Source organism: Musca autumnalis, unplaced genomic scaffold (assembly GCF_047663935.1).
Source record: "Musca autumnalis isolate F117 unplaced genomic scaffold, ASM4766393v1 scaffold_5, whole genome shotgun sequence".
NCBI classification, from domain to species: Eukaryota; Metazoa; Arthropoda; class Insecta; order Diptera; family Muscidae; genus Musca; species Musca autumnalis.
In genome coordinates this window covers 93039738-93067373 of record NW_027412088.1, presented here as the reverse complement: position 1 = coordinate 93067373, position 27636 = coordinate 93039738, and the positions used below count along the sequence as shown (strand labels likewise).

At 37.7% G+C, this 27636-nt stretch overlaps 1 protein-coding gene and 1 long non-coding RNA gene across 2 annotated transcripts in view; one reads left to right on the top strand and one right to left on the bottom strand.

Annotated features, from left to right (window-relative positions):
- Positions 1-10857, bottom strand: part of LOC141406381 (uncharacterized) — a 52397-nt gene extending 41540 nt beyond the window's left edge. Inside the window, exon 1 of the transcript XR_012413376.1 lies at positions 10649-10857. The gene's annotated coding sequence lies outside the window, so the exon portion shown is untranslated. The remainder of the gene's footprint in view (positions 1-10648) is intronic.
- LOC141406382 (uncharacterized) lies at positions 6989-16291 on the top strand. Its single transcript, XR_012413377.1, has 4 exons — positions 6989-7272; positions 7337-7435; positions 15942-16098; positions 16164-16291. It is a non-coding gene; the product is annotated as an uncharacterized lncRNA (long non-coding RNA).
- The last annotated feature ends 11345 nt before the right edge of the window (positions 16292-27636 follow it).

Sequence of the window (27636 nt, the reverse complement as noted above, 5' to 3'; positions counted from 1 at the left end):
ATATGGGGTCTATACCAAAACGTGGACTTATATAAACAAACTTTGGTAGAAATGTTTTTAGCCTCTGGAGACACAAAACACCAAATTACAAATATCTTAAAAAATCCTTAAAACGACGACGCATCACGCGTCACTTTGTATGGGGCTATACGAAAACGTGGACCTACATAACCCGCATTCAATACCAAAAGTCCTACGCACATACATATAATAGATTTTACCAAAATTTCATCCACCTACTTCAATCCGTTCGGACGCTAGAGTGATTTCCACAGACGTACAGACGGACGGACAATGCTATTTCGATGTAGAATTGCACGCTGATCAAGAATATATATAGGAATGACAAACTTAATATACCCCCATATATGGTGGAGGGTATAAAAAGTTCCAAATAGTTAAAAAAAACATAGTAGTGAAAATCTGGTTCCAATGTCTCCATATGACCCTTTATGCACTATTGACTCACTTCTTCCAATGTCTCTACTGATTCACTACCTCCAATGTCAACACATGGTCCCCCAGCAACTACTGACATTCTAGTTCTAATATCACTACTGACTTTCGAATGACTCGTTCATACAAAATGTCTATAGGAAATTACATGAGTTGTCTACATTTTGTCAGTAGTACTGTTGACAGTGTCAGTAGTAAGTTAGTATAGGTTCACTATTGACATTTCCTACAGGGCTGATATACACACATACATATGTATCCCTACGGTCAATAACCGGGTACAAATGTACCTTTTTATACCCTCCACCATAGTATAGAGGGTATATTAAGTTCGTCATTCCGTTTGTAACACATCGAACTAATCATTGGCGACCCTATAAAGTATATATATTCTTGATCAGGATAAAATTCTAACACGATCTAGCCAAGTCCGTCTGTCCGTCTGTTGTAATCACTCTAGCGCCCGCAATAATTGAGATAGAGTGCTGAAATTTTGCACCCGAGGGTCTTTTTTCCATAGGCAGGTCAAGTTCGAAGATGGACTATATCGGTCCACTCTTTGGTATAGCTCCCATATAACGGTACCTCCGGATTTGAGGTATTTTGACGTTATTCGCCACATTTGCAGACCGAACTAGCTATAATTTGGCACTTAGGGTTCCTAGTGATCAACAAACTTATATCCCAAAGGATATGGGCATAGGTCCATGTTTTGGTATAGTCCCCATATAACGGTACCTCCCGATTTTCGGTATTTTGAGAATTTTAGCCACAATTTTTAACCGAACTATCTGCAATTTGACATTTGAGGTTCTCAGTGGTCATGAAATATCTCCACCAAACATCGTCAACATAGGTCCATGTTTTGGTATAGCCCCCATATATCGGTACCTCCCGATTTTCGGTATTTTGAGAATTTTAGCTACAATTTTTAACCGAGCTAGCTGTAATTTGACATTTGAGGTTCTCAGTGGTCATGAAATATCTCCACCAAACATCGTCAACATAGGTCCATGTTTTGGTATAGCCCCCATATAACGGTACCTCCCAATTTTCGGTATTTTGAGAATTATAGCCACAATTTGTAACCGAACTATCTGCAATTTGACATTTGAGGTTCTCAGTGGTCATGAAACGTCTCTACTAAACATCGTCAATATAGGTCCATGTTTTGGTATAGCCCCCATATAACCGTATCTCCCGATTTTCGGTATTTTGAGAATTTTACCTGCAATTTTAACCGAACTAGCTGTAATGATCGGTATTTTGAGAACTTTAGCTACAATTTTGTCTATTCAAGATTAATCGTCAAAATACATAGGTCCATGTTTTGGTATATCCCCCCATATAACTGTACCTCCCGATTTTCGGGAATTTTCAGTGGTCACGAAATTTCTTCTCTAAAATTCGACAACATGGGTCCATTTTTGGAGGTCTACATTGTTTTGATGAAACTACCCTAAACTAAACTTAAAGATCGGTGGACTCTTTGATATAGCCCCGTAGGTGGTACCTTTCACCTAGCTGAACTCATTTTTTTAGATTAGATTACACTGTGCAACAAAATTGAGGTGAAAGTCTGGGGCACGGAAAATTCCTCTTGGGGAAGAAAGGCCTTGGTGAGTATATTATAAACCCCGAAGGACAGAAGCGCCGTGAGTCGAACTTCCGCGTTATGGCGTGATGAAATTTTTGTTAGAGACCCTGTGGGCCATCTGGAATTACCGTTATATCTTTTTTCACTGTTGCTTAAGTGCTCTACAAAAACAACAAACGAAGATATAATGCTAATGCATGATGGCTTACAGGGTCTCTTGCAAAAACTTCATCACGCCATAACGCGGAAGTTCGACTCTCGGCGCATCTGTCCTTCGGGGTTTTTATCTCTGCCCCCAACATTTGTGTTCACAGTGTAATTTAAGCAATATTGGGAGGCAGTAGGAGTCTATCCATTGTCGAAAAGTTGTTCCACCTAAAATTGTGAAAGGACCCCAATTATTCAATTTTAATTAAGACTATTTTATGGTGGGGGGTATAAAAAGTTCGGCCCGGCCGAACTTAACGACTTTTTACTTGTTGAAAATAAAATTGCTGTCAAATCTTAAATAATAGAGATATTTACATGAGCAAATGAAGAGGAGGTGTTTCCACGCAGGATCGCGTATAGAAACTATATATATTTCCGATTTATAGATATGTTACAGCCCCTACATTATTTTAGTACATAGATCAACTCGTTGAAAAAAATGAAATATTCATGCGGGGTTTTCTGCAGATTGGTCTGTAAGGATGCTAGATATAATTTTAAATTTAATTTCATGCATATGTGAAGAAAAAATGCTGGAAAAAGCACTTAGCACTTGTATTTCTTCAAAAACTTGCCAATTATTTTGTTTATATCTTTGGAATGGGCATTAATTTGTATATGAAACTTAAAGTGAAATTAAATTAAGATATTTTCCCATCTTTTTTGTGACCCTACGCACCATAGTACCTACGTGGTAGGCCAAACATATCAGCAATCGCTACTGTTTTGAATTATACTAAACTTCTCAAAATATCAGTTATAACCCTCTACTCTCCAATCCTACCTACCAATGTTGTTTTTGATTGGAGAGTAGTAAAAGCAGTTTATTATTCTGTATTCTAATATCGAATGATTAAAAATTAGATACTCACAACAAGAATTCTAACCTGCTATTCTCCACAACATTCTAAATGTTGTTTTTGATTGTATAGTAAATAGTAAAAACAGCGGATTAAATTTGTAATGGTAATATATTTATTTTATTGTTTTAGTTTTGAAGCATTGTGGCGTTTTTTTATTGGGATAGCGTTTGCAATTTTGTTTTTTCAAAATAGTCTGGCTTAATCCCATTGTTGTTGTTTTAATATTTTAAAACAACTATTTTATTAGTGGAAAAGGTTTGGCATTGTTCGCCAAGGGGTAAGGCAGGGAATACTATAGTTTCGATCCACGCCACTGGATCTCATCAGTTCCCTTGTTTCTTGTTTGTGGATATTCTCCACCGAAGTTATTTTTCAATAACTTCTTCAACAAGAAACTTTTTATACCCAAACATCAATCGTCAGCTCGAAGTATAAAGGTAATCAAAGAAAAAAGTTCAATGAGAAGTTTTTCCTTGGCAATCTCATACAACTCCGACGAAAGTGTCTGCGAAACAATTCAAACCTCTTCCACTTGTGTGTGTCGTCGAATTTCGACAAATGCACACACCAAAATTTGGTTGGTCTGCTTTACAGCAAAAACAACACACGTCGTGCCAGTGTCTTCAATTTGAAGCATTGTGGCGTTTTTTTATTGGGATAGGATGATGAGATCCAGTGGCGTGGATCGAAACTATAGTATTCCCTGCCTTACCCCTTGGCGAACAATGCCAAATCTTTTCCACTAATAAAATAGTTGTTTTAAAATATTAAAACAACAACAATGGGATTAAGCCAGACTATTTTGAAAAAACAAAATTGCAAACGCTATCCCAATAAAAAAAAACGCCACAATGCTTCAAATTGAAGACACTGGCACGACGTGTGTTGTTTTTGCTGTAAAGCAGACCAACCAAATTTTGGTGTGTGCATTTGTCGAAATTCGACGACACACACAAGTGGAAGAGGTTTGAATTGTTTCGCAGACACTTTCGTCGGAGTTGTATGAGATTGCCAAGGAAAAACTTCTCATTGAACTTTTTTCTTTGATTACCTTTATACTTCGAGCTGACGATTGATGTTTGGGTATAAAAAGTTTCTTGTTGAAGAAGTTATTGAAAAATAACTTCGGTGGAGAATATCCATAAACAAGAAACAAGGGAACTGATGAGATCCAGTGGCGTGGATCGAAACTATAGTATTCCCTGTCTTACCCCTTGGCGAACAATGCCAAATCTTTTCCACTAATAAAATAGTTGTTTTAAAATATTAAAACAACAACAATAGGATTAAGCCAGACTATTTTGAAAAAACAAAATTGTTTTAGTTTTTGAGGAAAAAAGGTATAGAATACACAAAACATTTAGTGTTTGCACAAAGGTATGTCGTAGTCTTTCTGAATTTTTACTGCAAACGGGTTTTCCACACAAATCACATATTTCCCCGGTTTTAGTATCTTCTTTTCTGGTATTCTCTAAACAATAATTGTGAGATTTTCACTAGATTTGTAATGCAAAAACAAATGTTTACTCAGCATGTCCCATATGTCTCTTATATCTGCTGCCATATCTACAATAATTCTTTGGTTTTGGGTATTAGCGTCGTCAAACCTTATGAACCGCAATATTGACCAGAATCTTATTATACCTATAGTTGGCCGATACCAAGGGTAAGATTTTGAAGACCATACATCTTTTACGTTGTCTTTATTGGAATGGATTGCCCTAATCATTATAAGTATTTCGATAAAAGAATACATTTCCCCTGCGGTTACATTCTTCCACATACGTCCCTCATTTCCTTCACTTTTGTTCTTGTTTGTTGTATACGTTTGCATCATTGACTTTTTTATTTGCGTTGCGTACAATAATAAGGGCCCTTTCTAAGCTTAGCAAACATTTGAAAGTATTTGCTTTTGACATAATTTCAGTTTTTTTATCGGACTAAATCGAATACACGTTTGACTGAATTTTGAGTACTTTTTTCATAAATAGCCGTCTTTAGCTGTAAAGCACACTATGGCACTATCTTCATCAATATCACTTTGGCAGTCAATTTCACTATCATCATCGTCTTCCTTTAGTTCTTCAAAAGCAAAACTATCGCCTTCAAACATATATTTGGGACCTCTACGTCGGATACCTCATTTATCGTAACAAAAATTGTAAAACAATGGTGGTTCCTGATTTTTGGTCCACCGCGAAGGTCCTATGGTGCGTAGGGCCACAAAAATTGTAGGAAGATGGGAAAACACTTTAATTTATTATACCCTCAGCCTTTAGGCTAAAGAGGGTATTTACAGTTTGATACGACCAAAAATGTGCCTCATCGAAATAATGGTTTTAGACCCCAAGTATGTTTGTACGATATCCGTACAATTTTGAGTAGATCTAGCAATGTCCGTCCGTCTGTCTGTCTGTCTGTCCGTCTGTCTATCTGGCTGGCTGGTGCGCACGATAACTCTCGAACGGATCAATCGATTCGGTTCAAATTTATGGGTATCAAAATATTTAGTCCAGATTCGATTTAAGTTCGAAGATGGCCCATATAGGTCCACTCCTTCAGGTACCTCCCCCACAAATGTTCAAAAATTGTCGCAAAACTTGTGCGCACGATAACTCTTGTAGGGAATAACCGATTTGGTCCATACTTTGCCATTGTGTAATTTCTACCAAACATAGATGAGGTTCCAATATGGACTCAATCGGTCCACTCCTTCGGGTACCTCCCACACAAAATTTCGGAAAAGTTCAGTTTAGGACCTGGTCTCGAATCGCTTTGATTTTTGTTTACGCAAGTTGTATTCGCTGTCCTCTATACGACGCCGTAAGTTTCATTAGGGGCAATTCCATACTTCCTGAGAAAATAGCCTGAAAGTTACAAAAAACCCTATGACACCGTGTGTAGTGGTTGGAGCGCAAGATTACTCTCGAACGGATCTGCCGATTTGGTCCAAAATTTAGCTTCCGTAATATTTTGTCCAAACTTATTTCAAGTTCAAAGATGGATTATATCGGTCCACTCCTTCCGGTACCTCCCCCACAAAAGTTCGAAAATTTTCGGAAAATTTGTGCGTACGATAACTCTTAAAGGAAGTAACCGATTTGGTTCACACTTTGCACGTTATGGAATTTCTACCAGACTTAGATGAGGTTCCAATATGGACGCAATCGGTAAACTCCTTCGAATACCTCCCACACAAAATTTCGGAAAAGTTCATTTTAGGACCTGCTCTCGAATCGCCTTCGATTTTGTTGTAAAATCTTGTATTCACTGTCCCTATACGAAGGTACAAGTTTCCTTAGGGGCAAGTCCATACTTCCTGAAAAATAGCCTGAAAGTTGAAAAACAAACCCTATGACACCATGTTTATGGGTGGAAGCATAAATACATAAGTTTTTTGTGAAAAATGTGTTTCAGTTTGAACAGGCTGAGGGTATATCTCTGTCGGCAAAGCCGACTGATACTTTTTTACTTGTTTTCTAGCAGTTTTCTTCACATATGCATCAATTTTGGATTTAAAATTATAGCTGGCATCCTTACAGACCAATCTGTAAAATACCCCTCATAAATATCTCTTTTTCCAACGAGTTATGGCGTTATTTTGAAATGGGTACAAATGTACCCGGTTGTTGATCTACGTATACTTTTTTGGTTATTGACCGTATGGGTATATACAAGAAACAAAAATATATGCACGTTTTGAAGTTCATTATATGTTGAAAAAATGCAAACATAGTACACATATATAAATATACACCTATGCACTCTAGGTCTTCTCCGCTTGTATTTGGTCCAAAATATAGCAAAAACAAATTAAGAGAAAGAAACACATTGCTCGTCAATTCAGTCAGGCATTCAATGCCTTAGCTCATAAACATTTTTAAATATCGGCTGTTGGCTAACAAAAAGTGACAACACAATTAAAAAGAAAACATCAAAAGGCATCAAAATAACAAAGCATTAATTGCGAAAAAATCAAGTGCTATACGTTAAAAAGTGGACCAAATATGCACGTAGATAGTTTGAAATGTCTATCCCGTATCTCGGCATATTTACATTTGGTGTTCAGCTTTATTGGAACAGTTGTGGTGATAGGTGGATTGGTAGTGATTGCAAGAAGTAAATTCGAAGCTGTTGAAGATTATGGTAAATTGTGGTTATTTAGAGGAAATTTAAAAGAATTGATGTATGTGATTTTTTCTATTTATAGAAGCTACAATTGTTGATGTTGAGTTACTTGAGCTGCATTTTGTTATATTTTGCGCTGCTATTTGGTTTCTCTATTACTCTGAAAGTTGGTATTGAAAAGGTTAGTAGAAACAATTTAAAACATATTAGGTACAGCCTAAACGACAAACCTTGTACCTTTGAAAATATGTCAAATAAAGTTAGCCCCATAAAACTTTATGTAACAAATATTCTCATAAATGCAGAATACAATTTGGGTGGGGTTCTGAAACTTTCGGGCCATTATCGAGAGAAGTTTGGGGAATAAAATTAAAAAGTAAGTTGCGGCTAGAAGTACCAGAAGGGTGTCTACTGCCGTTCGGGACGAAAGTCCTAGATTGGTGATTATGAAAGGCGAGTGCAAACTCCCGATGAGGAGACGCCTTAGCATAGATCATGGTAATGATCGTCTTACAATAGTTTATCGTAGATTTCGCGAAGCGTTTTTAAAACAAGACGATCGGATATCGATACAATTATTGGAAACGTTCGATGTCGAAGACGTTCGATTATTTAATGATGGAATTGGTCCCGTTAGAACCCAGCCAAAGACCGTATTTTGTGCCAATAAAGTGCCAAGTAAGTTGTGGATGATCCCGTCAGTAATTATTTTAGGATAAATGTCCGCTCCTAGTAAGAGATCCACTCGACCGGAATCCAACGTAGTTGGATCTGCCAAACGTATATTTGGTAGTCGAGAAGACAGCTCAATGTCAGATGAAATTGACGGACAACTATTTGATAGTTCTGGTAGAACCAAAGCATTAACCTTAATAGACAAATTTCTATCGAAGGAAGACCCTACCTCAATGGAGGAGATTTCTCTTGAAATAGCCGAAACGGATTTATTAAGTCCAGTAATCGTGGATGAAGTCGAGTTGGTAGAAATGCCGAGTTTGGAAACCACTCATTCTGAAATGAACGATGATTCGGATGCTGGATCAATTATGGCACGAACTGGATACGAAGTATCCTTGTGAATAACATTCACCATAGCTGTCCCAATTACAACATTGTTGGATGAAGTGGTATGAAATACCTGTCTATTCAAGAAAGTGGAAGGATTTGGAGGGGTTGTAATTGTAGGGGGCGAATCGGACGAACTCGGACTCGAATTTGGTTGTGAACCAGTCTCAGAATTAAATCGACGACTAGAAATAGAAGTCGATGGCGATGTTATCGCTGAATTGGGAGATCCTACTGTCATCTCACGATGTAAAAGACTGCGGTGTCTTCTATTGCAACAAGAACAATTGAAACGGCTACTGCAATCCTTGACATGGTGCCCACGAGAAAGACAGTTGGCACAGCAGTAGTTTCGTTTCACAATATCAAAACGATCAGGAACTGAAAGTTTTCGAAACTCCCCACAAATTCGAAGATGATGCTTCTGTCGTGGACATACTGGACAATATTTCTTAGATTTGGAAAAGGGCGAATTAGAAGATGGTGCATTCGGAGAATGTCTTTGTTGATTTTTACCATCGGAGATGGGTTTTGAATCTAACCCCCTTATATTATGAAGGCATTCTAAAGTTTGGATCCTTTCTGTAAGAAAGATATCCAGATCTTTCCATAAAGACAAAGCGGATTTATTTGTAATGCTTTGCTCCCATAAAGTTACAGTATCTCTTGGTAACCGTTGAATACAAAGAAACACTAATAATGGATCCCAACCGTTAGTTGACACATCGTAGATCGTCAGGGCAGAAATGCACCTATTTATACCACGTTGTAGTTTCTTCAGACCTGAACTTGTCCTCTGTTTAAGACCGGAAGGTCGAATAAAACTTTGATTTGATTATTAACCAAGATGCGGACGTTATCGTATGCATCTATTAATGCCTTCCATGCTAAATCAAAACTTCGATGGATGAGAGGAAACTTGGAAACAAGTTCCCGAGCCTCACCGCTTGTTTTATTGATTAAATGGCACAACCGTTCAACATCGCTTATGCTGGAGTTGTTAATGTAGAGCGTTGAAAACAAGTCTCTGAATGTTGGCCATGATTAAAAACCCCCATTGAATACATCAATATCACAAGGAGGCAAGTTAAGATTGTGCGTAGCACTCTCATTTGTAAAAGGAGCCGAAGTGGTATTACTGGATGGATGCGAATCATCCAACCTTGGAGTCAAATTCTCCTGAATAGGAATTTGCATGGAAGGATGTGGTGTTGCACGAAGTGCACTTATCTTTCTATTTATACTCGCCAGGACCTGCATATATGATCGGTATGCAATATCATATTTGCTCTTAGCGGAAGTGATGTCACAAGGATTTGACTTTTCGGAGGTCTGAAGATAATCCAAGCACTTATCAAATGTGTCTTTGACTTTATTCCATAGTTCTTTGGCCTCTGACCCATAGACCTCTAGAATATAAATGTCGAGATCTTCATCCCGTAAAGAAGTGAAGCTTGCATCGAAATTAATTAGAGCATCAATTGCGTGAATAAAGAAATCGTATGGGGTGAGGGCCATTTTAATCGAAGATTAAAAGCAGAAATGCAAAAATAAGAACGAAAATTGGAATAAAATACCAAAATGTTTCTAATTTTGTACAAAATGATTGATCGTAACGAAAATTACAGCAAATTGGATTTAGTATATTGAAATATATGCCAATAATTTTTAACAGTGTATCGAAAGATGCACGTAATTTTGCTCAGTGTATCGAAAAATACACAATTTTTATAAATTTTTTAAGAAATTTCAATAAAAACAATATTTAAATAATTATTTAATTTTCTTCAGTGTACCGAAAATTACACATAATTTTGCTCAGTGTATCGAAAAATGCACTAATAAATTTTACTTGTACGGAAGCGCACTTAATTTTATTAATAATTTGCAAAATTATATTTTAATATAAATAATTATATTTCGTTACGACCCGCTTTATTATACCGCAAATGTGGTTACTGATTATTTTTTCTGATAAGTGATCTTATTGTAATTGTTGTTACTACACACAACAGAATTACAGTGCTGGATATGTTGTTGTTGCCAATTTCTTTTATTCTTTTTTATGTATGAAATTGACCACTAAATAGCAAGCACAGTTGTTTTTGTAAAAATCACTGATCACTGCTGCTAGTTACACCACACGTTTTATGCTTATTTTCGTGTAACAAAAATGAGAGAATTATTATTGCAAATTTCGTAAGAGAATATTACAACAAAAACACTAAGGCGGCACTATTGTAAAACGATCGATGGATGTTTTTATTATTTTGTTGTTATTGTTTAAAGGTAACACTGCTCACTTTCGTAGAAAACTGACAGTACGTACCTTTTGTATTGATGAAATTATTGATGACGCTGACGGAGCCAGGCGTAGTGGATGAAATCCTTGCTTGCTTTTATCCGGTACGAATGGACCAAATGTTTAATCCAGCCTGAAGAGACTGGATGTTTAGCTGCGAAAGCAGAAAGTTTAGGTGGGAAACCAAATTATGAGTGGACTGTATATTTTAAAGCGTAGCTTTTGTTGTTGTTTGCCTAGTAGAGGTTGTGCGGTGTAAATAAACGAAAAAGAAGAGAAATAAAAACACAAGGGTTTTTAGTATTGATGTCTGGTATGTTTATTGAATGTTTGCTCGTAAAGCTTTTACTTTTTTCGTAAACAATTGTTAGTATTGTTAAGTGGACGGAGTCCGTGAACGAAGTTCGTCTATTCTGCCTTGTGTCGAATAACACACCCTCCTCAAACGCAGCTTTAACTAGACTTTGGCGGGCAACCTGTCAACCTCTCTTGTCAGAATATGTCAATATTACTTTGCGCCGAAAGCGCAAAGTTGGATGATTTACGTAGTAGACTATTTCTGACACATGACTGAAAGTCAGTCGAATTAGAATAACAAAGCCAATTTGAACTTTAACAGGAGTGATAAATATAATTATACCCTTTATACTGTGACGGAAGTTATAAAGCCAGTGTTTTGTAGGAGGTCATTTGTCACAAAACTTAGCATAAATCTTCTCCAAATGCGTTGTGTTAGACAAACCTCAGAATCGGACGCCGCAATCAAAAGGAGGCCATTGCCACTATTTTGGGGACTGAGAGGGCAAGAATCCTATTGATGGGCAAAAAACGTAATTGGAAAAAATTCAACGCTTTATTCGTATAAGAATATCTCCACTTCTAGTAGGTTTAAAGCCTGCCAATGTCAGAGGAGAGTATCGCCTTTACAATGATGCAAAGTAGGTTGGAACAGGTGATCAAAGATCTGATTTATCGCAATAGTCGCTAATCCGACCCCATTTTTCATTTTCGAGATTTGAATTGTAAAGACGAATATGGGGACCTTTGAAAAGCAAAAACTGGCAATGAAAAAAGAGAATATCAATATCACGCCATGTTGCCAGACGCCATTTGACATTTCCATTGGAAAGTTTGACCGTTTTTAGCCTAAACGTACTCAGGACAGTTTGTCATACGACCATGTGATGTATTGCTTATTGTTTTATTTGAAAAAATCACTTTGGAAAAAAAATGGAATTTTGTTGTGAATATCTCCACTTCTAGTAGGTTTAAAGCCTGCAAGGTCAGAGGAGAGTATCGCCTTTACAATGATGCAAAGTAGGTTGGCACAGGTGATCAAAGATCTGATTTATCGCAATAGTCGCTAATCCGACCCAATTTTTGAAAAGCAAAAACTGCCAATGAAAAAAGAGAATATCAATATCACGCCATGTTGCCAGACGCCATGTGACATTTCCATTGGAAAGTTTCACAGTTTTTAGCCTAAACGTACTCAGGACAGTTTGTCATACGACCATGTGATGTATTGCTTATTGTTTTATTTGAAAAAATCACTTTGGAAAAAAATGGAATTTTGTTGTGAACATTTTTGTCCGATCATTTTTCACAACTTTCGACGTGGATAATCACGCACAAAATCGGCCGTTGTGCCAGAAAAAAATATGCCGTGCGTGAACGGATAATGCGCGACTGCCGCGTTATATACCGTGAGATAAAGGCATCATTGGGCATTTCTTCCACCAACTAATATTTGATATTACATAAACACCTGGCCGCAAAAATGAATTTTTCTCGTTAGATCCAGCAAAATTGGACAATCGCTCAAAAAAGTCTCTTGTGGATTAATTCAAAGAAATTGTGCATAAAATCGATCGAGGTGCTTCACATGACGTTTATAAGATTGCCACAGACGCAGAATCTAGGATCTATGCTTAGGAAACCGAAACAAAGCAGGGATCGGCCGTTTGAGTCTTCGAAAGCGAGCCAAATCCAACTAATGTCGTTCATGTAAGAAGCACTTCGAAGCAAAAAGCCGCCTGTTTATTCAGCAAAACTGACCATGTGGTGACTATACGGCTTGAGAAATATAGGACGGTTAATTTTGAGTGGTACACTACACTTTGTTTGCCTGAAGTCTTCTGAGAAATTCGAAAAACGAACAAGAATCATTCTGCATAGTGACAATGTGGGTTCTCACACATCGATTCAAACCAGCGCATGTTTGACCGGACAAAATGTGGAATTGATGGGTCATCCGCCGTACATCCCTGAATGGGGATCCAATGACTTCATTTGATTCTAGCATTTCAAGAAAAAAAATGCGTGGTCAACGATTTTTGTCGTCTGATGATGCTGTAAAAACGTTCAAAAACGACAAAAACCATGTTTTGAAGGTGTCACAATCAGAGTTGAAAAACTGCTTCGCCAAAAGGTTTGAGCGCACGAAGAAGTCTATAAATCATCCTGGAGACTACTTAAGAAAACAATAAAACCGTTTTTGATGGTAAATATTCGCGTTTTCATTGTTAGGCCAGTAATCGTTCAGCCCTCGTATAGCTTTTGCTCAGTTCTTCAATTTTAAGGTAGTGATTCAAGTGGAGACGAATAAACATTTTACTTTCTGCATTACCAATAAAATCAAGCTCAGTGATTTTAGTGAAATTATAAAGAGATATTACTGTGTTTAAACAACCCTTAATGTTCGTAAGCATGGCACAGTGTGTAGTGTGTTTGTCTACCCAGCAAAATGTTCGATGCCAAAGATGCCATTCAATCATGGGTGCAAGTGGTCTGGCATGTCATCTTTTTAGCATCTTCATCGATGAATTTTATATGAGCGTGGACCCCAAAAGATCATTCTTTTTTGTATCCAAAGCATGTCATTTACACCAATGCTTTGACATGTCATTTTCACCAATGCTTTGGCATGTCATTTTCACCAACCCTTCGCAATGACATTATCATTACGACGAGAGTTTTAACAACCTTGGTTTTGATTTCGCGTCTACGAATTGTAAATAATTAATCTTATATAATATATCTTATATCTATTGGATCGATGGGTTCAAATGCTGATGAAAAGATCGAATCTTTCTCGACTTCCTTTTCATAGGTTCAAATGCTGATGAAAAGATCCGATCTTTCCCGACATCCTTTGCATTCCCAGCAAAATAAATTGGAAGTAGTGCAATGTAGAGTAGTTCTTTCACGGCATGTTTTTATGCAGTTCAAACGGAGTCGTGAAAAAGGCACTCCATTCCTCACATTTTAATCGTGTTAACATTTCCAAACATTTGTTAATACAAACTAAATAATATTTAATTTGTGAACATTTTTCCGGTAATTCACGAGAAGAAAATTTCCCAATGGAGTGCTGTTGGAGTACATGTCGAAATCTTAACTGGTGATGGGAAGACAATATCAAACCCATTTAGCAGATGAAGCAAAAACACTTAAGCTTGGATTTAATGAAGAGAGAAGGAAACACACATGTTTGCGATTGAATTCAATAGAGAATTTTCATAATTTGTGTTAATTTAATAAAGTTATTAATATTTTTGTTTTACACAATTAATAAATGCATTTTGTTTCGTTATTCAAAACACGTGCTACCCCAAAGGGTCAGTTAAAATGCAGTGCCAAAGGTTCAGTTAAAATGCAGTGCCAAAGGTTCAGTTAAAATGCAATGCCAAAGAGTCAGTTAAAATGCGGTGCAATGGAGTGCCTCTTTCCGGGGTCACTCCTTGTAAAAATCATGAGTGAAAATGCATAATTTGATGCACTTCCAAATCACTTGTACATATCATTTAACTGCCTCTTTGGAGGCAAACTTTTCGCTGGGATTGGTTCAAATGCTAATGAAAAGATAGGATCTTTCACGACTTCGTTTGAACCAATGCAAAAGATGCCATGAAATCACGTCATCGCATGGAACCCCTTCCTTCAAATTTTGCTGGGTACAAATCAGAAGTTCGCATGCTCAAATCCAGCAGAGAACAAAATAAAAATGTGGAGTGTGTTGAAATTGTATTGACACGGTTTTCATTTCCAAGAAATAACCGATTATTTTTCAATTTACTGGTAATACAGAAGGTAGAATTTTAGATAACATTGTAATGGGTTACACGGCTCTATACCCCTCATGTGGAAAACCGTTTTTCAATCTCAACGAGATAAAGTGATTTAGCGATAAGTGTCCGTTCGTCCATTAAGAATTCTTCTAAAAATAAATGCCGCAATTATGGACCGATTGTTAGAAAAATTTGTATGGAGATCGGGTTCCGATCAGAATACACCTTTTTCAGATGTAATTCAAATTTTTTGAAGTGTAATTTGTAATTCGAGAATTCCACTTGTAATTCGAATTATTCCATTTGTAATTCGAAATATTCCATTTATTGCATTTATTCGAATTACAAATGGAATAATTCGAATTTCAAATGGAATAATTCGAATTACAAATGGAATGATGTTTTGAAAATTGTATATTGACAATTTGAAAATAAACACAATTCACCCAGACTGATGGGGGTTCATTTTGAAATCAAAACTATTTTGATTTTCATCAGTCTTGAAAAGCTCACACATACATTCTCAAATTTTTGAAAATTCACACATACAATCACAAATGTTGTCGGGCAGACTGATAGGTGAGTGCCTAGCTTTACATACTAATTTTTCCATTTGATACAAAAACCGTATATATGAAATTTTATGGTGATCGGTTAACGATAACGCGTGCACCCTGACCAATCTTTATTTCCAAAGCACTTTGTATGGGAGCCATTTCATTCCAACCTCGATTATACGGGAATCGATTATCCGTAAACCTCCATTATCCGGGAAAGGAAAACACAGAATTTTTTATTCATTTTCACCAATTAACCGTGAAATTCTTTATGACCGGGGATAATTATTCTTTCGACCAAATTTCAAAAGGCAAAAACCATGCAAAAATAATTTATTTTAGAACAGTTTCAATTTTAAACTTTAAATTAAGTTTAAAATTGGTCATATTTATATCCAAAAACGAATATTATTTTATTAAAAATACATGAGAAACAGTGTTACTCCATTATCCGGGAAAATCGATTATCCGTAATGCCTCCGATCCCGACCATTACCGATAATCGAGGCCCGACTGTATTTTCCAATCGATTATTTTTTTTTAATTCATTTATAAAAATTTCACAATGATCCATAAGAAATTCTGCCTAAGTTAGTGGTATAGGGTATCATATGATCGGTCCTTCCCGACTATAGCTCTTTATTATTTGTTATGTAAATCACAATACTAGATAAATGTTATCACTTTTTTCAGCATAAACATACACTGTTGGAACCGTTCGTGTATTTGTTATACACTGGCTGTTGGTTATATGGCGTACTGGCATTTCGTCATTTTATTTCGGGACTTTTAAATGGTGGACCCTTTTTAACGATGTTTCTTATTTTTCTAATACATTTTGCGATTATTGGTAAGGCTTTAAACTTTTAATTTTATCATACGTGGTTATCAATTTTTTTATATTTTCTGTTGCAGGTATTCAAGTAGCATTATTTTGGCCAGTATTAAAGTTATATCACAGATGGCGTAAGGAACATAAAATGTCGACATCACACACCAGTAATATTTGACAATATTAATTTGTAATAATTGTTATGCCTTTGATACTTTGAATAAAATTAAAAAATTAACGAAATTGCAGGATCACAGGAACTTTACCTAGCACTATATAAGTGGCCGAAAAATATGCTGAAAAATACATAAATCTCATTTACGACAAGAGTGACACATTTCAAAAAAAATCACAAAAATCACACAATCAAAAAATATACTGTAACTCTTTAAGTTTTAGAGATATCAACAGGAAAATTTGTCACAAAATAAAATGGAAGTCATAGAACAAATAGAAATTTCTATCTCAAAAAACACATTTTTTGTGTTATGCCAATCTTTGAGTAAATGAGCGATATGTACTATTTTTAGCACTGTTGAGGTAAATTTTTGTTAAATTTTATCAGACCTCAGATTTTGAATTTGCCTGCAGCTGAGAATGAAAATTCGAACTTCTGATGAAGGCGTGGTCATATACCGACACATTTCAAGTGGAAAGTTGTATAACCCCAACGGAGTAGAGTTGGCAAACAATCGATGGCACTATCAATAATATCGATACTTTATTTTGAATGTCACTATCGATTGATAGTTTTTTCATACCATCGTTACTATCGGACAAAACTGAATTGGATAAATTTCCAACGTCTTTTGAGTATTTATCATTCCACCATGATATGTTAGTGTTCAATTGTCTTCTAATAGTACACAGCAAAATTAATTGGAAGTAGTGCAATGTAGACTAGTTCTTTCACAGCATGTTCTGATGCAGTTCTAACAGAGTCGTGAAAAAGGCCCTCCATTCCCCACATTTTATGCGCATTCAGATGCGATCCAACGAATGACATCCATTTCTCACATTTTAACTGCATCCGGATGCAGTTCCATCAGTTTCGTGAAAAATGCACTCCAATTCCTTACATTTTAACCGCATTCGGATGCGATCCAACGATTAACATCAATTTCTCACATTTTAACAGCATCCGGATGCAGTCGAAATGAAGTTGTGAAAAAGGAACTCCGTTCGTTACATTTTATTAGCAGTTGTTAGCAGTCCCTATAAGTACATAAGTCAGTTTGTACATCCCTACAATTCGTCCAAAAAAATTATTTCCAAAATGTTTTTTATAAAAGCTCTGTTCCTTTACGTGCAAGAATCTTCAACTTTTACCACTTTTTGTTCGAAAAGTGTTCCTTTACTTGATTTAAGCATACAATTGTTATGAGAGCAGTTCACAACTTTTGCTAATTTTGCCACTTTTACCATTTTCAAAAGTAAAGGAACATACCAAAAATAAAATAATTTTTTGAACTTTTGCGGTAACTCATGAGAAGAAAATTTCCTAATAGAGTGCTGCTGGAGTACATGTCGAAATTTTAAATGGTGATGGGAAGACAATATAAAAACCCTTTTAGAAGATGAGGCAGGGACAGTTCAGCTTGGATTAAATGGAGAGCGGAGGAGCAAACTCAGTTGCGATTGAATTTAATGAAGCAATTTCATAATTTAATATGTTAAAGTAATAAAATACTTATTATTCTTGTTTTACACAAACAATAAATTATTTCTATTTATTCTGGAATATTTTGCAATGGCTTGCATTCTTATTGCATCTTTGAACTGAATAACAAGTAAGAAGGCGTTAAGTTCGGACGGGCCGAACTTGTTATAACCTCCACAACGAGTTGTATTGAAGCAAAATGGAACAATTAGTTTCCTTTCGTTTATGGGGAAGACTGAATACCAAATTACAGCAATTTTTGTAAAATAATGTGACTAACCTTCAAAATACCGAAATTCGGGAGGTACCGTTCTGCTATATGAAAACGTTGATCTATACCGAAAAATTTCTGGCTGAAAATTTTTAGACTTAAAGAAGACTTAATACCTTATTTCGGATACTTCGGTAAGATATTTTGGCTAAAACCTAAAAAAAAAATCAAGTGGTACTCTTCTATGGGGGTATAGCCACGTCTTCCTATATCCCCCATAGAAGCATACCTTTTGATTTTTTAGGTTTTAGCCACATTATCTTACCTATTCTGATAATTCTCTTCTGGAATAATTTATAACCCCATGGAAGAGTAAATAACGAATTTCAGTCATTTCGGTGGGAATTACGAAAATCGAAAAACGTAGACGAAATACCAAACTTTAGGCATTTCGGTGGGTTGTTGTGGCTACAACCACGACCTGTACGGACAAATTTCTGGGGAAAATATTATACCATCCATTTTGGTGGAATATTGAAGCCACAACCTTCAAAATACCGAAAATTGGGATGTACGACCCATACCGACGAATTAATAGGGGAAAGTTGAAAACTCCCATAACCTTCAAAATACCGAAAATCAGGAGGTACCGTTCTATGGAGGCTATATGAAGGCGTGGACCTATACCGACAAATTTCATATGAAAAGTTTTATAAATGAAGACTAAATACCAAATTTCAGCCATTTCGATGGATTATTGTGAAGGCGTGGACCTATACCAACAAAATTCTGGGGGAAAGTTTTGTACCCCAACGAAGACTTAGTACCCAATTTCAGCAATTTCTGTGTGATAATGAAGCTAAAACCTTCAAAATACAGAAAATCGGGTGGTACCGTTCTATGGGGGCTATATCAAAACGTGGACCGATATAGCCCATTTGCAATACCAAACATCCTACGAGTAATAGAAACTTCTATACCATATTACAAAGCTCTATCTTAACAAGTAAAAAAGTATCAGTCGGCTTTGCCGACAGAGATATACCCTCAGCCTGTGTATATTGAAAACAAATTTTCCCAAAATACGTTTTAACAATTTTGGGCGTTGGAACCGACAAAAATGTTGATTAGGATTAAATATCAAAAGTTTTGCGGAGGAGATACTAAAAGGGATGGATCGACATTGACCGTTATGGAATTGGATCTCCAGCCACAACATATGGTGCCATAGGGGGTTTTTACACTCTTCGTGCTGTTTGCTCAAGAAGTATGGACTCGCCCCTAAAAAAACTTTTACCATCGTAATTGAGGCTGCGAATGAAAGTTGCTTCAACAAAAATCAAAGTGATTCGATATTAGGTGTTAAAGTGAACTTATCCGAAATTTTGTGTGGGAAGTACCGGATGGATTGTACAAATATAGTCCATATTTTAACCTGCTCTATATCTGCTAGATATATTAGAATGTGTAAAGTATAGACCAATTCGGCCACTCCCTTCAAGAGTTACCGTACGAACAATTTTTCCGAACATTTTTGAACTTTTGTGGGGGAGGTACCCGAAGGAGTGGACCGATATGGCTTATCTTCAAACTAAAACTATGTTTGGACAAAATATTACTAAGGCCATATTTTGGACCGAATCGGCAGATCCGTACGAGAGTTATTTTGCGCTCCAACGACCTCACACGGTGTCATAGGGGTTTTTTGCAACTTTCATGCTATTTTCTCAGGAAGTATGGACTTGCCCCTGATGAAACTTGTACTGTCGTATGGAGGGCAGTGAATACAAGCTGCTAAAACAAAAATCAAAGCGATTCGAGAGATGGCCCTAAACTGAACTTTTCCGAAATTTTGTGTGGAAGGTACCCGAAGGAGTGGACCTATTGAGACCATATTGGAACCTCACATTACTCTGGTAGAAAGTTTACGCTATACAAAGTATGGACCAAATCGTTCACTCCCTTCAAGAGTTATCGTGCGCACAAACTTTCCGAACATTTTCGAACTTTTGTGGGGGAGGTACCGGAAGGAGTGGACCGATGTAGCTCATCTTCGAACTTAAACTAAGTTTGGACAAAATATTACGAAAGCCAAAATTTGAACCGAATCGGTTCATCCGTTCGAGAGTTATCGTGCGATCCAGCCAGCAGGACAGACAGACAGACAGACGGACGGACATGGCTAGATCGACTCCAAATTGTCTGAAACACATTTGGTCCAAACATACTTGGGGTCTAAAACCATTATTTCGATGAGGCACATTTTCATCGTATCAAAGTGTATATACCCTCCTTAGCCTAAAGGCTGAGGGTATAAAAATTGCGAGCTGTGCCGTGATTTCAACAGACGGACGGACGGACAGACGGACATTGTTGTATCGACTTAGAATTTTACCCTGATCATGAATATATATACTTTATAGGGTCTCCGACGAATATATCGATGTGCTACAAACGGAATGATAAATTTAATTATACCCTCTATATTATGGTGGAGAGTATAAAAACGCATTCCGAAGAGTGCCTTTAAATTCACATCCAAAGCACTACATCAAAACACGTGCTTTGGATGCAAATTGGACTGCATCCTATTCTACCTTAAAGGGTTAGTTAAAATGCGATTCCAAAGGGTTAGTTAAAATGCAGTACTAATGGCCGCATCTTTCAATAGTCACGCTCTTGTAAAAATCATGAGTGAAATGCATAATTTGACGCACTTCCAAATTTAACTGCATCTTTGGGGGCAAACTTTCTGCTGGGTACCTTTACATATAACCAGATTTAATAATCGCACTGGGTTTCAAATTTGCATTGCGTATACATAAAATAAATCTCATAAAGAAGTTTAACCCGAAAAAAATCTATACTATAAATATGCCCAGAAAAATTTGAAGGAAGGAATTCTATGCGATGACGTGATTTCATGCCATTTTTTTGCATTGGTTCAAACGAAGTCGTGAAAGATCCGATCTTTTCTTTAGCATTAGGATCCATGCAAAGGAAGTCGTGAAAGATCCGATCTTTTCATCAGCATTTGAACCGATTCCATCGATCCAATAAAGATGTTTGTGTTTTTACTTACACACCTTTATATTTTCTTTTATTTATCTAAATATGTTTAAAGCTATGTATATCATACAAGTACGACTTCTAAACAATTGGTGTTGTACTTAACGTCGTTCAGACACTGCAATAAAAAGGAAATCCCTATCATCGAGCTAAAAATAGAATCGGACTGCGCTCTTTGGTATTATACAAATTCCCTTGTCTGTTCTAAATCTGCCATAGAATGAAATCAATCAAATCTCGCTTGTCGAAATTTGAACAAGCAGTCAGAAACGAAAAGGAACAAGAATATGAAAAGAAAGAAGTAAAGAATTTTGGAAAGATAATGTTATAACTTAAAAACAAGTGAGTCAAAACCCCTGTGTATAAACTTTTGACCTGTAAAATTCAAAATATTAAAATTGGGATAGCTTAGCGCCTTTGCTTTGAGGTACGCCAATTATCAAAAGACTTCTTTCTCTGAGACCTCCATCAACCCCCAACATTTCGTGAGGATCCGATCAAAATTCCGACTTGTAGTGTGATTGCACAAAAAATGGAAAAAGTGATGCATTACCGACTATTGCGATATCTCTTTTGTTTGACCACATATGACAACCTACTTCACATCGTTGTAAAGGTGATATATTCTACTTTCAGAGTCAGACTTTGTTTTTGGAAAGTCCCCAACCAAAGCTGTGATATTTGTCATTATTATTAAAAAAATGAAAAGTTGGGTTATATTAGCGCATATTGCGATATCTTCGTTGTTTGACCACCTACGGCAACCTACGTTACATCGTTGCATAGGCGATATTTTCTATTTTCATTAGCAGGTATTGCTTTTGATACACCCATATAGAAGCGGAGATATTCGCTTTGAAATAAAATGTCTGTGGGACCCCCATCAACACTCAAAATTCGGTGACGATCGGATTAAAATTGCGACCTGTAGCGTGATTACAAGGTTTAGATGGATAGACGGACGGACACACATACCCAGATCGACTCAGCTCGTCGAGACATTCATTTTGATATATATGTATATGTATGGGTCTACGACCATTATTTCGATGCGTTACAAACTTTTTGGCCAAAACCAACTTATAATACCCTCCCTACATAGTTATGTAGGGTATAAAAATAACAATAAAAATTTTAAATAAAAATATAAATAGCAAAAATAAAAATAAAAAATTTATCGCCCTGGGCGAAACGCCTAAGCCGCTTCCGCGGTCGTTTTTGCTTGCAGGGTAGAATAGATAAGAATTAATGTTGTGTTGCATTAGGTTAAGTTACATTTTCATAAGTAGTTCGTAAGTGAAATATTTTTGAATAAAAATCAGTGCCTTATGAGCGAGCACTCACTTAGACCTCAGTGTTTGCGTAGCAAATAAATATGAAAAAAAAGAAGAAATAAAAACACAAATTTTTTGGCAGTAAATGATTCAAAATAATATTGGTTTTATTGAAGAATTTGGGTTATAATATTATCGTAGATAATATTTACCTTTGTAAAAGCTGTTGCTTTAGCGAAATTCAAGAACGAATTAACAAGTGTCAACAACGAAAGCGTAGGTGTTGTAAAGTGGCGCTCAATGCATTAGTTACTCGTTAGAAGTTTGACAGTACTGCTTTGTGCTGTAAGCGCAAAGTTGTACTTCAAAGTAGTAATAAAAATTCTAACGGATGCAAGGGTTTATAAAAATAAAATAAACCAAAGTATAGAAAAAAGTTTAATTGTTTAATTAAACATTGCCGCCAGCATTGCAACATCTAGCTGTGTTGCAACTAAATAGAATTATATACAGTGTATAATATAAATACAAATAACAATTGTGGTTATTAAAAATTTTCAATTCATTGTATATTTTCTAATTCATTTTTTCAAAATCAAGGTTGCTCGGAGAGCCAACGCAATTATAATATTGCTTTTCAAACTACCTACTAAACGAGCTCGTAAAGCACGCAGGTCGCGGGACACCGTATGGCTGTCATCACAAAAAAGGGTTACATGGGACATGTACCGGAGACAACCCAACCAAAAATGGTGAGCTGTGCCCATGGGAAACCCGGACTCGCATATGTTTGTGGCTTCATGATTCGGGGGTAAACATCCGGGCCTAACACCATAGCAATGCGGCCAGCCCTGAAAAACTGGGGATCCGCTAGCATCATGCCACCGTAGTGGTCCTTAATGGTCTCCGAAGCTGTTGCTGATGGAGTTATGATGTGCTGCAAGTCGGAGACCCTTGCAGACACTAACAGTCTCTCACTTCGACTGTAAAAGGACTCCAAGTTGAGGGGACAGTACTGGTCCTGGTCAACATTAATTGGAGAGAGCCGCATTGACTCTACCAAGGATCGACAGATACGACTGTTACCTGCACACGGATCCAACAGGGCCCGTACTGGATAACGTAGATCACCGAAAACCAAGTTGCACACAACAGTGGGACCCAGAGTTACCATTGGTTGGATGCTGAATGTGTGTACAGGGTTGTACCTCACTACAGACGGACAAGGGAGTGCAGGCGGACGTGTCGAGACGGACAGACCCGAAGAAGGACGAAGGTGTTGGAGGTTCTTAGACTCCTCTCGCGACAAACAGGGGTGCAGAAGAGTGTGGTGCTTCTCATTGCATTCTCGACACCTCTGCTCACTTGTGCACTCTCGGAAGGAGTGGGATGCGCAAAGGCAGTTGGAGCAGATGTGTCGAGAGACCAACGTCCGGACCTTTTTTTCCAAGGACATGCCTCGGAATCTTCTGCACCTCCTTAATGGATGCGCCTTATGGCAAAGAGGACATCCGGTTGACTTTAAACCGCCACTTGAGCCAGAGTTTCTCGTTCCCGGTTTTGAACCCTTCGTCGACCCTTGATGTCCACCAACAGGTATTACACCAGAACCCACGATCTCCTCTGAGGGAGGAACGGATTCAGTGCTCCCGGCCTGGATCGGCTCTTCTAATTTCTGCGAAGTCAGTGCTGGTGGAATCTCCTGCATGGGAGTATCAGCTTCCGTAGCTTCAGTCGTAGGACCTGGTTCTGTTGAGGTCGTTTCCGCCGTAGGGTTTGACGATACCTCCTGAGATGGTGCCAATGGAACGTCAACTTCTCTTTCCTCGTCAGACATGGGGGTGAGACCCTCATAGTCGGGAAGAGTTGCAGCCATCTTACCAATATTTTCCATTCTGTGAAAAGATAGAGAGGCCGCGAAGTGAAGAGAATTAAACAATTATTTATTTTAATTGGTCAAAATGACCAATTTGACTACTGGTCGTCTTACAATTCCGTTTTCGGTTCGTACATCGGCGACTCGAACGTGACCGTCGCTACCGGGATAAACGTTAATTACGCGACCTAACTTCCACGATGTGGGAGGCAATTGTTCATGACGAATGACTACGATATCATCCGTTTGTATATCGCGCTGCGGATGCTGCCATTTGTAACGCTTTTGCAGACTCTGCAGGTACTCTTCTTTCCACCGTTGGCAGAATTGCTGAGTAAGCGCTTTTATCTTACGATACCGATTCACGATATGCAACGGAGCTTCGTCAATTAATGGTTCTACAGGAGCAAGAATTGGAGACCCTATTAGAAAATGACCCGGTGTTAGCGCTACAGCATTTTCGGGACTATCATTCATTGGGCACAAAGGCCGAGAATTCAAGCACGCTTCAATTCGAGAGAGTATCGTTGATAACTCTTCGAAAGTATATTTTAGGTTGCTAGCGTGTCTTCTAAAGTGCAACTTAAAACTCTTAACCGCAGCTTCCCAGAGCCCACCCATATGTGGTGCTCCAGCTGGGATGAATTTCCATGAAAGCTCCTGATAACTATATTGTGAACACACCCTATCACGACCTTCATGAAGTACAGCCTTGAAGTCACGCTCTAATTCTCTAGACGCACCAACGAAATTGGTACCATTGTCTGAGAATATTGTTTTTGGGCAACCACGGCGTGAAATAAACCTTTGAAATGCCTCTAAAAATGTTGTCGTTGACAAATCTGAGGTGGCTTCTAGATGTAGTGCTTTCGTAGAAAAGCACACAAATGCACATACGTAGCCCTTAGTAATTCTACAACAACGACCTGTAAAAGACTTGATGTCGAAAGGACCAGCGAAATCTATGCCAGTAGTGGCAAATGGCCTTGTTATGACAGTTCTCTCCGGAGGTAGAGATGCCATAATTTGAGAACACGACCTTTTCTTTTCTAAAATGCAAGGTTTGCATCTTCTTATAACCTTACGAATCAACGACGTTGCTCGAGGTATCCAATATTGCATGCGTAACATACGTAAAACCAACTGAATTCCTCCGTGAAAGGATATATGATGGAAGTATTCCACCAAAAGAAGCGATAACCTGCAATTGTATGGTAATATAATTGGATGTTTCTCAGTAAGAGGCAATGTTGGACATTGTGCTAACCGTCCATTGAGTCGAATAACTCCCCTATCATCTAACGTAGGATTAAGGGGGAGCAGAGAACTTTTTGAACTCAACGGTCTTTTGTTTATTAAACAATAATACTCATCCGGAAAGTGAACTTTCTGAGCTACTATAGCAAGACGTAATCTTGCATTTTTTATTTCCATGGCCGTAGGATGTTTTCCATCGAAAGTATGTCGACCTTTATGCAAGGGATGAGTTTTATGGAAATAACGGTAAACCATTGCAACAGCGCGTAACGCTTTGTCTAGGTTTGAATAATCATCCAATATGTCTTTATGTTCCGAGAAGAACGAAACATGACACCTTACTGGGCGCATTTCAATGTCCGTATCAGGGACAGAAGTAGACTGGATATCCCACTGAGAAGAATCCTGACGAAGCCACTGTGGCCCATGCCACCAAATTTCTGACAATGACAACTCTGACGGTGAAAGTCCTCGGCTGCCTAAGTCAGCAGGATTGTCTTCAGATCGTACGTGATACCAATTACTTTGACCAACATTTTCATGTATCCTACATACCCTATTTGCAACAAAAGTGGACCATGTAGAAGGGGTTTTCTTTAACCATGAAAGGACGATCGTAGAATCGGTCCAACAGTAAACTTTTCGAAAAGATATATCAATTTCAGCTACAATCGATTTATACAGTTCTGAAGCTAAAACTGCACTACATAATTCTAATCGAGGCAGTGAAATTGATTTGATCGGTGCTACTTTTGTTTTGCTAGAAAGCAAAAATGTAAAAATTTCACCATTAAAGGCAATGATACGGATGTACACCACCCCCGCGTATGCCTTTTCCGAGGCATCAGAAAATATATGAAGTTCGGCTACACAATCAGGCACATATTTAACCCAACGAGGTATTTGAATCGAATTAACGCCCTGATAAGTTTCAACAAAGCTATGCCATTCATGTGCCGTCGTAGACGGAAGCGAATCGTCCCAATCAATCTTATCTAACCAAATCAGCTGCATAATAATCTTGGCTACTACAATTACGGGGCTCAACCAACCTATGGGATCGAACAACTTAGCAATTGCAGACAAAACTTCCCTTTTGGTATAATTATCTTTGATGGCAAGGGGCTTGACATTAATATAGAACATATCTAACTGAGCATTCCATCTGATACCCAGAGGCTTAGAGCTACTAGCTTCCACGAAGTTAAGAAGCTTAGAGTCTATCAAATGTTCAACGGGAAGGGTGTCTAGGATGGAGCGATCGTTAGATGTCCATTTTCTCAACTCAAATTTGGCGGAATCTAATGCATTAATAAGTTGGTCCCTAGACCTTTGCGCAGTCTCCAAATCATGATATCCCGTCAGGACATCGTCAACGTACATGCACTTACGTAATATGTGTGCCGCCAGCGGAAAATCGGCTCATAGTCCTGTATAGGATTATTGGGAGAATCCCGAAACAGAATCCTTTGAAGAGAGGTATGAGCTGGGTCTACCCGTATCTGGCGATACATTTGGGTAATGTCACAATTAAAAACATATTTATATAATCTCCATCGAATAATGAGGAGGACCAAGTCCAGTTGTAAAGTCGGACCGACGTGAAGAATGTCGTTGAGGCTTTTCCCATTAGATGTTTTGTTAGATGCGTTAAAAACTACCCTTAATTTGGTTGTTTGTTTATCGGGGTTGATAAAGGGGTGATGAGGCAGATAACAAACCGTAGAGTTTGTCGACGTTGTCGAAACTGGCCTCATATGATCTAACTCTAAATATTCACGAACCACTCCATCGTAAATTTCCTTAACTTCTGGTCTTTTAAGGAGTGATGCCTCATTACGAAGAAATTGTCGTAGACAATTCGTCCTAGAGTGTCCGAGATCTAGTTGGCCTATGAATTCATGTTTAATGGGAAGTGATACGACGTATCTTCCATTAGAATCCCTATGAGTGGTTCGTTTGAAGTTATCCTCACAAAATTGGTCTGAAGGAGACAATAATTTGCGCTTTGGGACTTCTTCTAGTTCCCAGAAACGAAGTAGAGTCTCGTTGAGCTTCTCTTCGTGGGAATATTTCACATTTGTTGAAAAGGTAGTGACGTTACTAGAAGAAGAAATGTTATTGTTGGGGACTGGACCTGTAATAATCCAGCCGAAAACGGTTTTCTGTGCGACTAAAGACCCTAGTATATTAGACTCTATCCCCTGAA